Raw genomic sequence first — 15,015 nt, forward strand, 5'->3', positions numbered from 1 at the left:
CCATGCCAACAAGGGGGAGGCAGTTCCGGGTTTGCTGCTGCGTGCGGCCATCAGGCGGTGCGCCGCACGCATGCGCCGGGTTCACGTGTATGTGAGCTTGATGGGGCACGCATGCGCGGACCTCGGGCGCGGACCTTTTCCAGCTGCAAGGACTTTAGATAGGTAAGCATAGGGGTATATATATGTTCTTTTGTATTATATATGTCAGCCCTCACCTTGATAAAGACTGCGTGGCAGTTAAAATGTTGGTTTGCTTCACTGCTGCTGAATAAATCTCCTAAAGAGAAGACCGTGTACCTGGATTTTCCCCCCTCATCTTGAATCCCTTCTGCATAGTCATCCTACATCACATAATGAGGAGGGGGGAAACCTGTGTGGTCTCACACTGTTAACCCATTAAGGCCGTTAACCCCTTAACTGCAATAGTAGTCTCCAAAGGTGGCTACATATAGATTTGCAATAAAACGCAAGTTTGGGGCAAAAATCAACAGCATTAGGTGTCGAGGGGGAAAAAAAGAACCGATTGGTCTCAGTGGGGTGGTCTTCTTGGATAATTCTCGTGCAATTTTACGGCTGTCCAGATCTGCGATATTGGTGCCAAAACGAAAAAAAAGACACCAGATTTCTCGAAGACAGGTATCCCAATTAAAACATATAAGGTGCCTTTTTTTTTTTTGCATCATTATTGCATCACTTCTTCAGTAGGGACCTCTCTGATAAATAGCACCCACAGACTATAGCAGGCAGCTGTATCAAACCACTCCAGGCAATATAACATGATAAATAATCAATCTATCTCTGCACAATCCTTAAGTGCTTGATGTATCCTTCTGCAAATTGAATCATGCCAGCTACCAGGAAGTTCTCCCTTGTAAATAAATGAAGGGAGAAATGGCCCATATTGAAAAATAATGTTATTAAAGCCGCTGATTAAGTTCTACACAAGCATATGAGAGCAAACTAAAAGCTTTTAGCTTTTTAATTTAAGAAACGAGGAATATGATATAATTTCAATTTGCGGCGGAGATAAGATGTTCTTGATATTGCGGTTGCAATTGGATTACATTCTAATGTACTTTATAAAGTGTCAGGCTAGCTGCAGATTAAGGTATATGTGTAATGTTCTTTATTAACAATTTAATGGACTTGTGTTCACTCTGTCCTAATCAATGATTTTGCCCACCTGGGAGACTCCGTTAATGCAGCACCTGAAACTCCGACCTGTTGAAAGGAGAAACTCAGATATTTATCAGTGTCAAAGATGTGAAGAAAGCGCTGATAACATGAGCACGTCCTTATCTCCCTTTCAGCTCCTTACAGTTCGCAGATAACCAGCCAGTTCAGTCCCGAGGTGATTTCTTGCGGAAGACTGGGGATCGCCAGTCTCGTGTCCTTCTTTTTCATTGGGATCTTGTATATAACCAGATATTTTACACACAAGAGCAATACAGAGACATTGAGCCATGTATGTATCACGATCCAATATGGATAGGGTGACCAGATTTTGAAAATGAAAAACCGGGACATTTTTTTTTTTACATAACAGTTTATTTATTGTAGTACACTTATACTTACGACCATTAGTCTTTGTTACATAGTTGTGTGTGTGTGTGTTGACCTCACTAATCGAACAAAAAAAAACCCAGATGTGAATGATTCTGAACCCCTTAACCAGTGTCTGGATGCCCCCTCTTCACAATTTCTAAAGCAGCAATCCCGCCTGGGATCTTACCTGATCCGCAGTCCCTCAAGGTACTATACTGGAGGGGAGGTGTTCCCTACCTGTCTTCCGAGGTCTCCCGTGTGAAACTTGAGTCAGATCTGGAAGAAAGAAGGGTAGGTTACTTCGGTGTAGGTATACGGCAGTTAAAATAAGACAGGGAGGGTGAGAGAGACAGAGAGAGAGAGGGTGAGAGAGACAGAGAGAGAGAGGGTGAGAGAGACAGAGAGAGAGAGGGTGAGAGAGACAGAGGGAGAGAGGGTGAGAGAGAGGGTGAGAGAGAGGGTGAGAGAGAGGGTGAGAGAGAGGGTGAGAGAGAGGGTGAGAGAGACACAGAGAGAGAGAGAGTGAGAGAGACACAGAGAGAGAGAGAGGGAGAGAGACAGAGAGAGAGACAGAGAGAGAGACAGAGAGAGAGACAGAGAGAGAGACAGAGAGAGAGACAGAGAGAGAGACAGAGAGACAGGGTGAGAGAGACAGAGAGTGGGTGAGAGAGACAGAGAGTGGGTGAGAGAGACAGAGAGTGGGTGAGAGAGACAGAGAGTGGGTGAGAGAGACAGAGAGAGACACAGATAGAGGCACAGAGAGAGAGGGTGACAGAGAGAGGGTGACAGAGAGAGAGAGGGTGACAGAGAGAGAGAGGGTGACAGAGAGAGAGAGGGTGACAGAGAGAGAGAGATTGTGACAGAGAGAGAGAGGGTTACAGAGAGAGAGAGCGTGACACAGAGAGAGAGCGTGACACAGAGAGAGAGAGAGAGAGAGAGAGAGAGAGAGAGAGGGTGACACAGAGAGAGAGAGGGTGACACACAGAGAGAGAGAGAGGGTGACACACAGAGAGAGAGAGAGGGTGACACACAGAGAGAGAGAGAGGGTGACACACAGAGAGAGAGAGAGAGAGAGAGAGAGAGAGAGGGTGACACACAGAGAGAGAGAGAGAGGGTGACACACAGAGAGAGAGAGAGAGGGTGACACAGAGAGAGAGAGGGTGACACAGAGAGAGAGAGGGTGACACAGAGAGAGAGAGAGGGTGACACAGAGAGAGAGAGAGGGTGACACAGAGAGAGAGAGAGGGTGACAGAGAGAGAGAGAGAGAGGGTGACACAGAGAGAGAGAGAGGGTGACAGAGAGAGAGAGGGTGACAGAGAGAGAGAGAGAGAGAGAGACAGAGGGTGAGAGAGACAGAGGGTGAGAGAGACAGAGGGTGAGAGAGACAGAGGGTGAGAGAGACAGAGACAGAGACAGAGACAGAGACAGAGACAGAGACAGAGACAGAGACAGAGACAGAGACAGAGACAGAGACAGAGACAGAGACAGAGAGAGAGAGAGAGAGAGAGAGAGAGAGAGAGAGAGAGAGAGAGGAGAGAGAGAGAGGGGAGAGAGGGGAGAGGGACAGAGAGGGAGAGGGAGGGAGAGAGAGAGAGAGGGGGAGAGAGAGAGGGGGAGAGAGAGAGGGGGAGAGAGAGAGGGGGAGAGAGAGAGGGGGAGAGAGAGAGGGGGAGAGAGAGAGGGGGGGAGAGAGAGAGGAGGAAAGAGAGAGGAGAGAGAGAGGGGGAGAGAGAGAGGGGGAGAGAGAGTGGGAGGGAGAGGGGGAGACAGACACGGGTACACACACACACACACACACACACACACACTGGTACACACACACTGGTACACACTGGTACACACACACACACACACTGGTACACACACACACTGGTACACACACACTGGTACACACACACTGGTACACACACACACACACACACACACACACACACTGGTACACACACACACACACACACACACACACACACTGGTACACACACACACACACACACACACACACTGGTACACACACACACACACACACACACACACACTGGTACACACACACACACTGGTACACACACACTGGTACACACACACACACACACACTGGTACACATACACTGGTACACACACACACGCACACTGGTACACACACACACACACTGGTACACACACACACACTGGTACACACACTGGTACACACACACACTGGTACACACACACACGTACACACACACACTGGTACACACACACACTGGTACACACACACACACACAGGTACACACACTGGTACACACACACACACAGGTACACACACTGGTACACACACACACAGACACTGGTACACACACACACAGACACTGGTACACACACACACACAGACACTGGTACACACACACACACAGACACTGGTACACACACACACACACAGACACTGGTACACACACAGACACTGGTACACACACACACACACAGACACTGGTACACACACACACACACACACACACACACACACACACACACACACACACACAGACTGGAGTACAGACAGAGGCAGCCATGAGCAGATGGCTCTCCGCCTCCCCCTGCACCCACCCCCGCGCCCATCTCCCGCACCTGGGGGGGGGGATAGGAGCGCCGGGACACAAAGGTAAACTGCCGCCCCCCTCCCCCGGAGGGCAGCCACGGGCTCCCGGGGCAGAATGGGGGAACACCGCGCAGCCACCACTGCCAGCCCCCGCGCCCATCTCCCGAACCAAGGGGACAGGGGGGGGAAGGGAGCGCCAAGACAGGAGGCAAAGGATAAAAAACCCACCTCCTATCCCCCCGGGCGGGCAGAGGGGGGGGAGACACCGCGCAGAAGAGCCAGGAGCCGTGGGCAGAGACACACACCACGTGTACTCTGCCGCAGGAAGCGGAAGCCCCGCCCCCAGGCACCCTTCCTTCCATCCATTCCACATGCCGGTCCTTGGTGAAGGATGATGCCGGGGGGCGGGGCTTAATGCCGGGACGCAGGGGATTGGCCAACAAGGTAGGAAACTGCCGGGGGGGGGGGGGGGCGGGAATTAAAAAAAAAAATACTTACCAGCCGGGCTGCTGCAGTCTCCTCCTCCGCGCCGCCGCAGACTCGCGCACAGCGCACCGCAGCTTACTCCCCCACCGTCGGCGACAAAAAATAAATAAATGGGGACACATTGAGGAAAATCCGGGACATTTCCGGTACACACAGAAAACCGGTACAGCTCCCGAAAAACCGGGACTGTACCGGCAAAAGGGGGACGGGTGGTCACCCTAAATATGGACCATTCCCATGGCAGCTATTTATTATATTCTCCCGGCTTCAAAATGAAGACGTGAACAACAAACCTCACGAGGCCGCCCATCGAGCGCGCGGCTGCGCGAGCGATTCTGGAGAAGACAAAACAATTTTTGTCTTTGCCGTGCGACGGCCGGGTCACGTCTGCGGTTCAGCCAATGAGGGCAAGCCGCTTGCGTGACGCATGGCCACGCCTCTCCTTCGCCTCGGACCTCGGTGCAGGTTTCGCGCTTGCGACAGGCGCATGTGACGTCATGCGCGCGGCGACTATAAATCGCGGCCTAACAAGACAATCTCATTGGTGTTTTGCAAGTTGGAGACTCTGATAAGGAACCCCCTTCGGGGTGCATATGTATATGCTCTGAAGCAGTCGTTCTAAACGTTTGCTGCTGAAAATCCACCGTTATTGTGAGTGGGAGATTGAATGTGAAAACGGCGATAACAGCCGATTCGGAGCATATAGAATTAACCCCCTAGTGTAAATCATTCTCTCTCCCTTCACTCTTGGTGTAAAAAAATACCGGTCGTCTGTAGCAATGTGCCGTGCTTGGTGAAAGTTTGGCAAATGTTGTAAGACATTCGCCGGAGAGCGAACGGTTTTGTCAACTTGATGTTGAAGTTGTCAATGTCGCCAAATTTGGTGAATCATGTGGGTTTCTATAAGGAGTTTAGATGGTGATATTTAATGAACTTGGCATGGAGGAATGTCCCAGGTTTATGAGATTTGCAGACCTGGGTAACATCATATGCTGACCATGGGAATTTAATGGCAGAATGGAAAATGCTTTAAGATGCAGAATTGTATGACACAGCTCCCGAAACAATGTAAAGTGAAAGGATCTAGATGAATCGTTTTGGGGAGTCGTTTCTCATCCCCGATCAGCTCCAAAGGCAATAATATCTACCCCAGACATATTGAATGAAATATGAAAAAGCTATATAAAATAAAAAGATTCTTCCTTACATGAGGTGGAAAAAATACATATGTCCATCGAATTTAACCCTATATTAAATTTAGATGACAGATATGTATCCTATATTTGTATTTTCAAAATTGTGATCCGTGTTACATAAAAAGTGAATTCTATACACATACAATTAGCAACGCTTACCAGCTGCTAAACTGGTGCAAACATTGATTGCTGACAACGTTTCTTCCTTTCATTATGAGGGCTTTTTCTTGTTAGTATTGCATGAATTATCAGTAACTGGGAACTCTGAGAAGTATTGATATCTCTAAAAGAAATATTGGGAGTCTTAGAGTTAATGTCAAGTTCTCCTATCTATTAAATTCGCTGCTGCCTACATTAGCGATGGTTCGTGAGGTCCACCCATGTCATCAATGTTAATCAAACTGTGGGGTTTTTATCATCAGCCTCAGGTATGTTTATTACCACCAGCTAATTACTGACAAATTTATCGTACATATCAAATCATTACAGTCAAGACAATCGCTTCCTTACCATCAGTAATGAGACTTTGATATCTATATGTGTCCCTTAATTACGGTTAATTAAATCAGGGGTGCGCAGACTTCCCCGTGCGCAACCCCTGCCTGCTCTCCTTGGCGCCTCGCATCCCCCGCCCCGGCGTCAAATAACGCGTGGGGTCATGTGACGTCACGTTGCCGTGGTAACGTGACGTCACCCCCGCTGCGTCATTTGACGCCGGTTACCCCGACGACGCTTCACTGGAAGGGAAGTTTGTTATAGAGGCCGCGTGTGGTCCTCCGGCATTTCATTTAAATGGCTGGGGGGAGAGCGCGGGACCTCTATCACTGCAGCACCCCCCTCCAGAAAATCTAGCGCCCCTCCCCCCCAGTTTGTGCACCCCTGAATTAGATCAAAATGCCATCAATAGATATAGGTTATATCTTCCACATGACTTCTTTTACTATCTCGGGATCATCTTGTGAGGTTACGTCATCTGCAAAACACTGGAACGCAGATAAAAAGGCCACAGAACCTGCAAATAATGTATACACAATGCCACCTATGCTCCAGTATATTGGGGAGTGGTACCCCGCGTAGGCACTCATTGAACCCACCAGCATGTCTGCTTCCCTTACACGATACTGGATCCCTGTAAATTTGTGTCACAAATGTTAACGGTGCAATCCCATAGTCCGACTGTTACATTTCTCAAGGGCCTGTGAATGGGGAATGTTTGTCAATCAAGTGTTTTCTTTCCCCTTATCTCCCCCTCCCCCCCCTCTCCTTATCAGAGAACCAATAAAGATAAGGGGAGGTGAGACACTGGCTGATCACACAGTGACATCATCTCACACAGTGACATCATCTCACACAGTGACATCACACAAATGAGAGCAACCCGGGGAGATCACACCCCCCCCCCCCCCATGTCTCACTTTAACAAAGAAATTAAAGATATTTATAGGTGTCAGATTTTGGAATCGATTACCCAGAGAGGAGCCCTAAAGTATGTGACTAGATTTAGTTCACTTTGGAGGGACTCCCCCCTTTATGTGCAATTGTTTTCAGTGGTAAAAAGTTTCCATTGTTAAGGCTTAAGTGTGTAAGGCTGTTAAACACTAATTGTGGAAAGGCTGTTAGAAGTAGCAGAAAAGCTGTTCTATGGCAGTGTGTTCATTTTGGGATCCCTAATATATATGTTTTAAGGTGCAGTCTTCCCATAAAGTTTTAGAAATACATATAAAACCCTGTTTTGAGGTCTCTGCTTAGAGTCCATATAATACATGTTGGATGATTAGCCAGAATGAAACAGTAATTTTTTCCCCGTAGCTGAATAATTATAAACAGATACATAATAAGATGTCACTTTGAAGAGCAGATTAGGGTAGAGATGTTTGAATCTGTTTCTATTCAGAAATTCCTACAATTGTTGTTGTTATTTTTAACATGTTGCTGATGGCCCAATAAATATTTTTAACAATCCAGCCTACATGGCTTTTTTTCAGCAGTGCACCGCGTATTCCTTCCCCCATGGGATTCTACTTCCTGATCTCAAAGAAAGGCATCGAACACAAAGACGGAATCCCCTTAAACATGCCAAAACTATAGGTTTACTTTGGTGTACCTTTAATATCCGAAGCATTGCACTAAAATGTTACTTTGTGATAGTATAGCAGGGGCTAAGGTAGTTAATTAAAGGCAAAGCAGCAGTCCAATCTGATGGTTTTGTCCCCCTTTAATACTTGCATCAATACAATCCCCACAATGGTAAGTAATTAGCTAAGTTGCCGATCAATCTGTTCTCCTGTGATCGATCCGCAAAGATTCGGCTCCAGTTCACTAAATGGCTGTCAGTGCAGCAGAAGAGGACCAAAGAAGATGCAAAGTTCTGTGGGGAAGATCATGTGACCAGGCAGTGTCACGGTAGCTTATGACAAGATATAATGAACACCAAATATCTGGGTTGAACTGAAAGAGGCTTAGATATAATAAAATATATTTATTCCTTAAAAAGGTGAACACAGCAATATAGTACAATTAACAGACAAGAAGGTAACACTTACTTAGGGTTGGGGGATGGAGAAGTATCAGCTAGCAATTCTCCAGCAATCCGGTGACATTCCAGGAGGAATCAGAAGCACAACTAAAAACTGTAGGGTTGACACAGTGTATATACCTGAGTAACCCTATTCTTAACATTGAATACAGACTATTGGTGAACAATTATCTGTATCCAATCCCTAACGTGGAGACACAAATTAACCCATGCCCCCCAGCTAATTAGCCCATGTGTACTGGGACTCTATGGGTAGCCCCATAATTAAATCAGGGGCGACGACCAGTTTACCAAATGAAGTATCTGCATTGTTTGTAGGTGTAGACATAACACTTACAAACCACTCCAGTTTGATGATTCTCTACCCTCAGGTAACAATTAGAGTGGCAGAGTCTGCTGATTAGTACTTGGTCGGTTGATTAGTACTTAGTGTAAACAATCCGGGCAGTTAACTTTTGATCACAGTGCTTAGGCTCAATCAGCCGGCTGCCCTTCATGACCTATTAGCATAGCAGATGGTCTGCATTTTCAGAGCAGATCCAAAATACCATACATATATACTTTAATATCTACACATATTAATAAGTTCCATTCTGGTGGGCTCAGTGGGTCGAAATTTGCCAGTTCTTAATGCCTACAGTGACTCCACACATTGGCCAAGTATCAACTCTCTGTGACGTCCAGAACTGGAGATACAGAAATGCACTTTAAAACATTAAAATACATGATTTTAATGAAACATGTGAACAGGGGAACATACATTTTTCATGACATGACAAGGTGTAAACCACATTCCTGGACCGCAGTCCAGTTAACCCCTTGCCTCCCTGGTGAGGTCAGGGGGTGGCCATATGGGGTGCAACCCCTTTAATACCGGGCCAACCCCCTTCTCCCTCTACAGGCAGTCACTAGATACAATTGGTGCACTGCTAGAGAGAGGGCAAGGCTCAAAAAGGGGTGTGCCAGAGCCTGTTTCAGAAGAGGAAGGGAATGTGACTTTGGAAATGGTTGCTATAGAAACAGAAAATGCTTGTTACATTATAATACATTAAACATGTAATTCAGAGTTGTTTTTTTAAATAAAACAATGTTACAAGTATTTTCTCACAGTACAGAACTGATTTATTTTTAAAAAAAAATAAAAAACACACACGTAGGATGTTGCTTGGTCTGCAGCTTTAATATCTTTCCAGCTTTAATAATTAATTGACTGATTTACAGGATTAAAAAATGTACAATTGTGTATTTCGCATGGGAATTTTGGTGAAATTGGCCAATTTCTCCATACGCTCTTTCCTCTCTATTAGTGTTTCTTAACCTTGGGTGTCGGCAGCGGCGGATTTCCACATTTGCCGCCCCTTGGCACTTGCCGGTGTCGCCGCCTCCTTTCTGCCACCCTGCTGCTCATTTGGTACCGGGATTCCAAATGAGCAGCAGGGCGGCAGAAAGGAGGTGGCCAACACAGGCGTGTGCATTCCCATTAGGTCCGATAGGACTAACGCACAGCAAAGTTATATGGGGGCGTCCCCAAATTTTGCCGCCTTAGGCCCTGGCCTAATGAGAAATCTGACACTGGGTGTCGGGGTGTCGGGGTGTCCTGTGGTGCTGTGAACCTCTACCGAGGGTCCCGCGGCCTCCGGGGGGAAACGCTGTCTGGGCACCGATACTCTGCGCTCCGCCCATACTCGCTGTCCTCTCTCAGCCCGGCGCAGAGGAATGGAGAATCGCAGCCTCCCCGCTGTGAGTGTGGGGGTGTGTGAGAGAGAAAGGGGGAGTGTGTGCTATGTGAGAAGGATGGGGGAGGTTGTGGAGTGTGTTAAGAATAAGGGCGAGTATGAAGTGTGAGTGTGTAATAAGGGTGAGTGTGGTGGGTTTGTGCATGAGGAGGGTGAGTGCAGTGCATCTGAGAGAGGAGGGTGAGTGCAGCGCGTGTGAGAGTGAAGGGTGAGTGCAGCGCGTGTGAGAGTGGAGGGTGAGTGTGGTCTATGTGAGAAGGGGGGGAGGTTGTGGAGTGTGTTAAGAATAAGGGCGAGTATGAAGTGTGAGTGTGTAAGAAGGGGGTGAGTGGGTTTGTGCATGAGGAGGCGAGTGCAGTGCATGTGAGAGGAGGGTGAGTGTGGTGCGTGTGTGAGGAGGGTGAGTGCAATGCATGAGTGAGGAGGGTGAGTGTGGTGCGTGTGAGAGAGGAGGGTGATTGCGCTGCGTGGGAAAGAGAATGGTGAGCAGAGGTTCCCCTGAGATTTAAATATCCCCCAGTGGTGCCCGTGCTCAAAAAAGTTTGAGACCCCCTACTCTAAATGTTCACACAAGTCAGGGCTGTGTGTAGTTTTCGGTGACATTTTCATCTTCAGCCCTTTCTCCAAAATTGAGAGTTTTATTGCAAGAGGAGAGGGCACAGTTACAGCCGCCCGCTCTCTTGGGGTTTCCTTGTTTAACAGACCTAGCAATGTGTTACAATCTCAACTTAAATCGCGATTTTCTATGGGAAAACAAGAATTTGGGATTGTTTGTAACTCAGACGTTTTCTCTACCCTCATCCCACCCTCATCAGAGAGCCGATGTATGGAGGCGTTGCCTGTGTAATAATCATTAATCACTCACATGTCACGCCTTAACCATTTCACTGCCATTAGTGCACTTTGGTCCTAAAACGGGATGGCCCCTTTAACTGCTGGAGTCTGCGGAGGTTTAGCAGAAAGTAGGAGGTAAAGAGACCAGAAAATGAAGTTGTTTGCTTTTCCTGATCCAGGCCCTGGAATTATTTACCGCTGCAGGCTATATTAAACTGTGTATGGCAAGTGTCCTCATTTACATACTAATTCATTTATACCTTCTGGATTGATTTATCCAATTTATTTTTAACCCACTAACCTCTGGTAGGAATTGTACTAACATCCCTTTGAAAAGGAAAAGCATAGAGATGAAATGGATACGTTTACCCAGTCCCCCCATGATTCCAAATTGTGGGTACTCTTTGAAAGAACATTGGTTTAAAAATACATTGGCCCAACAAGACGGTTCTGAAGACTTTGCTGCCCGGCTACTCCAGCGAGATATGGCGTTAACGTCACGCATATACAATAAACATCTGATCGAGTCCTCGACAAATTGAAGGCCTCGTCCAGGGTGGAAACAGACGCGCTGGCGCTCCAGCGCTGTGCCCTGCCCCGACGTGCGTTTCCTGGCGGGCTAGGTGCGCGCTCATCTGGGGGGCGCGGCAACGACATCACGGAGCTGGTTCGCCCTCAATTGTGCTTGCTCGGCATTGTCGCAACGTGTCCAGCGTGAGCGCGCTCGCCCGCTCGGCACCACCCTGGACGAGGCCTTAGCCTTAGAGAGAACAAGTGGATGCAGAAAATAAAGCAGAAAACGTGGCATCATAACGTATCAATACGTGGCAGGAAGAACAAGGAAAACATTTTCCAGAGGATTCCGCTGTAATGCTCATGCAGTGTGTCATGATATATCACAACATGTCACGACATGGTGTGGGTCACAGTTGCAAAGATAATGACACGCAAAGTAGAAAAGAAGAGAATGGTTTTCTTAGGCCGCGCTTATAGTGCCGGCGACGCGACGTCACCCGAAAACAAATGCATTGTCGCCGCCGCCGCGTGCGCTTATAGTAAGTGTGACGGCGACAAAGCGACGGGGCGATGTGGTAACGCGATTTTTGGAAGCCGGGAATATTTGATTTTTCAGGGGCTGTCGCCTCATGTGACAGCCTCAGAACCAATCAATGCCCTGGTCGCCCGCGCCGCCGCAAAGCGAAATACAACTTTCGCTAGCTCGCCGTCGCGGGCACTATACGCGCGGCCTTAGAGATGTTGGACAATCTCTAGATAATGGGGGTAACGGGACGGGCTCGATGTGGGCATACCCAGGGTGCCGATATCTGCCTTATAAAGATGGCACCGTTTGGTCTGTGGGAGACTAGAAAGAAATAATATTTCCGAGTGTTTATTACTTGTTGTTCTCTTTTCTCCCAGAAGCTCTTTGGGCAAAGATCTCATTCTCCTTGTGACCTTTCATTTTAATGCCGGCTCTGTACAGCATTACATGCTCAGTGGATGCGATTTAAATAAAAATACACATATACCTTTTCAAATACGAGCCTCTCGAACAACTAATCACCAGACTGTAGTGACTGCTTGTTGTAAACACGCTCTCCTCTTATGAGTCTCCGTAAACATTGCAGCCCTGCCTTACCGTTTCATCATCACATCGTGCAACACTCATTGCTCCCGTGCCCAAGCTGTCCTACAATACTCCAATGAAGGGGTGCGCAAACTGGGGGGCGCACATTTTTTTGTGGGGGGCGCAGTGGTTGGAGCCCCCCGCGCTCTTCCTCAAGGCATTAAATTAAATGGCGGGAAACTCTGCGAGGCCTCTGTAACTCGCTTACCTCCATTCAGCCAGCTTTGGGCAACGAGTCGCCACGGCAACGCGGCATCAAATGACATCGTGGGTCACGTGATGTGACGTCATTTGACGCCGGCACAAAGGTAAGGGGGGGGGGGCACGAGCACAGGGGGAGAGCAGACAGGGGGGCGGCGCAGCACCAAAAGTTTACACAGGTGGGTTTTCGACTGAGCCTCTGATTGAGCCAGCTGTGCTGAAGCTGGGATATCCTGAAAACCTGACCTTTTTTTGGGCGGGGGGGGGGGGGAGGGTTTGAGGGCTGGAGTTGAGAACCCCTGCTCTAGAGTATTTCTAACTGGCACAAATATGTGCTAATACTTTACTATGGATTGGAAATTAATCAGGTGTCATTGGTGATCCATGATACTCCGTCACAAAGAAAAAGAAAAACCGATTCCGCTCACGTCATGTTGTCCACTGTGATTCTCACCTTTCTATTGAGGCTCTAGACTCTTGCGAGACACCCAGTAGCTTCTTGACCTCCTCTGTCAACAATGAAGTTGCAGTAATGCAAAAACCTGTCAGCCACAAACCCCCCCATATCAATGTCCCAGATATATCGGCCCCTGATCAAAATGCTGTGAAGCGGCGAAGAGATCCGCTATATCCAATGACTGGGACAAAAGTCCTATCTACAGCAGGGGAAGACAACATATTGAATGAGGGCCTTATTATGTGTGTATCCTCATCGTCCGCCCTCGTCTCCCCACTGCTGGGTGAAGCCTCCCCCACGATGTTCCAGGTGCTGCGGCTGCAGACTATTTTCTCCATGTTACTCCAACACGTTTCCTCGTCCCATATCAGTTTTGGCCTTCATCTTGGTTTGCCGAGATCCCCTGGAATCCAGTCCAACAATGTTCGTGCGATATATCTGGCCCAGCGCTATTTTCATTTCTTCACCCTTGTGATTATGTCACAGACTTCTGTAAAACCATTCATTCTTATCCGGGCTCTTCGGGTAATACCCAGCATACACCTCTCCATACTTCTTCCAGTTGTCTAAAGCAGGGGGTGCTCAACGCCAATCCTCAAGCCTCTCCAACAGGTCAGATTTTCAGGATATCCCTGCTTCAGCACAGGTGGCTCAATCAGTCCTAGCCTCGGCACAGGTGGCTAGATCAGTTTCAGCTGCAGCCAGTGGCATAGCGGGATATGCGCGGGCCCCCGGGCAAAATCTTGCCGGCTGCTCTTGCGCATGCGTGATTCGGAGCTTGCTGGTAGCGCATGCGCTGTCGGTAAGCAGATTGCCAGATGTGCGCATGTGCAGTTGGGGACAACTATGCGAGAGAGCGGGCCCCCCCAGAGCACAGGCCCCCAGGCTTTAGATACCCAACTGGTTTAAGCACAGGTGGCTCAGTCATTATGACTGCACTGCCTGTGCTGAAGCAGGGATATCCTGAAAACCTGGGCTGTTGGTGGCCCATGAGGACTGGAGTTGGCCGCCCCTGGAATGCACAACGCACAATGATTTTGCCTACAAGGGCTGTTGAGCTGAAACCGAGGTTGCAGCGATTCCAAGGCTGCCGTTATCAAGGCCGAGTTATGAAACCGGTTGCTCTTTTAACCGCAGGTGAGCACGTTTTGCGCTGAAGCGGCCGCTCTGCACGGAGAGAGCCGCCGTGTAATCAGTTACTCTGTGTTTATGGCATCTCGTTTGGAGACGTGACCCTTGTTTATTTTGCACCTTTAATGATCATTCAGAAATTACCGCTGGGAATGTAATTAAGGGGAATGCTGCAGCAGGGAAGGGAGAGAGGAGGAGTCTGGGAAACGCAGAGCCCTGGAGGGATACTTACTGTTCCTTCGCTTCGCTGGAGTGAATTGCTTTAACCCATTAGCTCCTGGAGGGCCCTTCACTGCACACGTTATGTTCAACTGCAAATGATACAAATAGGGCGTTAAAAAGGGACAAAGATATTACACCTTAGTTGTCAAATTCATAGTAAGAAATAAGAATGGGGTGTAATGTTACTTGTTACTCTATTACTCTGCCAGAAAAGCCTGGAACGCACGGCGGTCTTTTCTGGCAGCGAAGGGGTTAAGCGCGAGAGAACCTGGTCCTGATTTCTATGACGCCGAGGAAATGCGCTCAATTCTCCGGCTTTTCCAGGGTCTTTGTCTTCATTGGCAGCCAGGAGAACGGTGCGGCCAACGCCAGTCCTCAAGGGCCACCAACAGGTCAGGTTTTCAGGATATCCCAGCTTCTGCACAGGGGATGCAATCAAAGGCCGAGCCACTGATTGAGCCACCTGTGCTG

The sequence above is a fragment of the Ascaphus truei genome, chromosome 11 (assembly GCF_040206685.1).
Source record: "Ascaphus truei isolate aAscTru1 chromosome 11, aAscTru1.hap1, whole genome shotgun sequence".
Classification (NCBI taxonomy): Eukaryota; Metazoa; Chordata; class Amphibia; order Anura; family Ascaphidae; genus Ascaphus; species Ascaphus truei.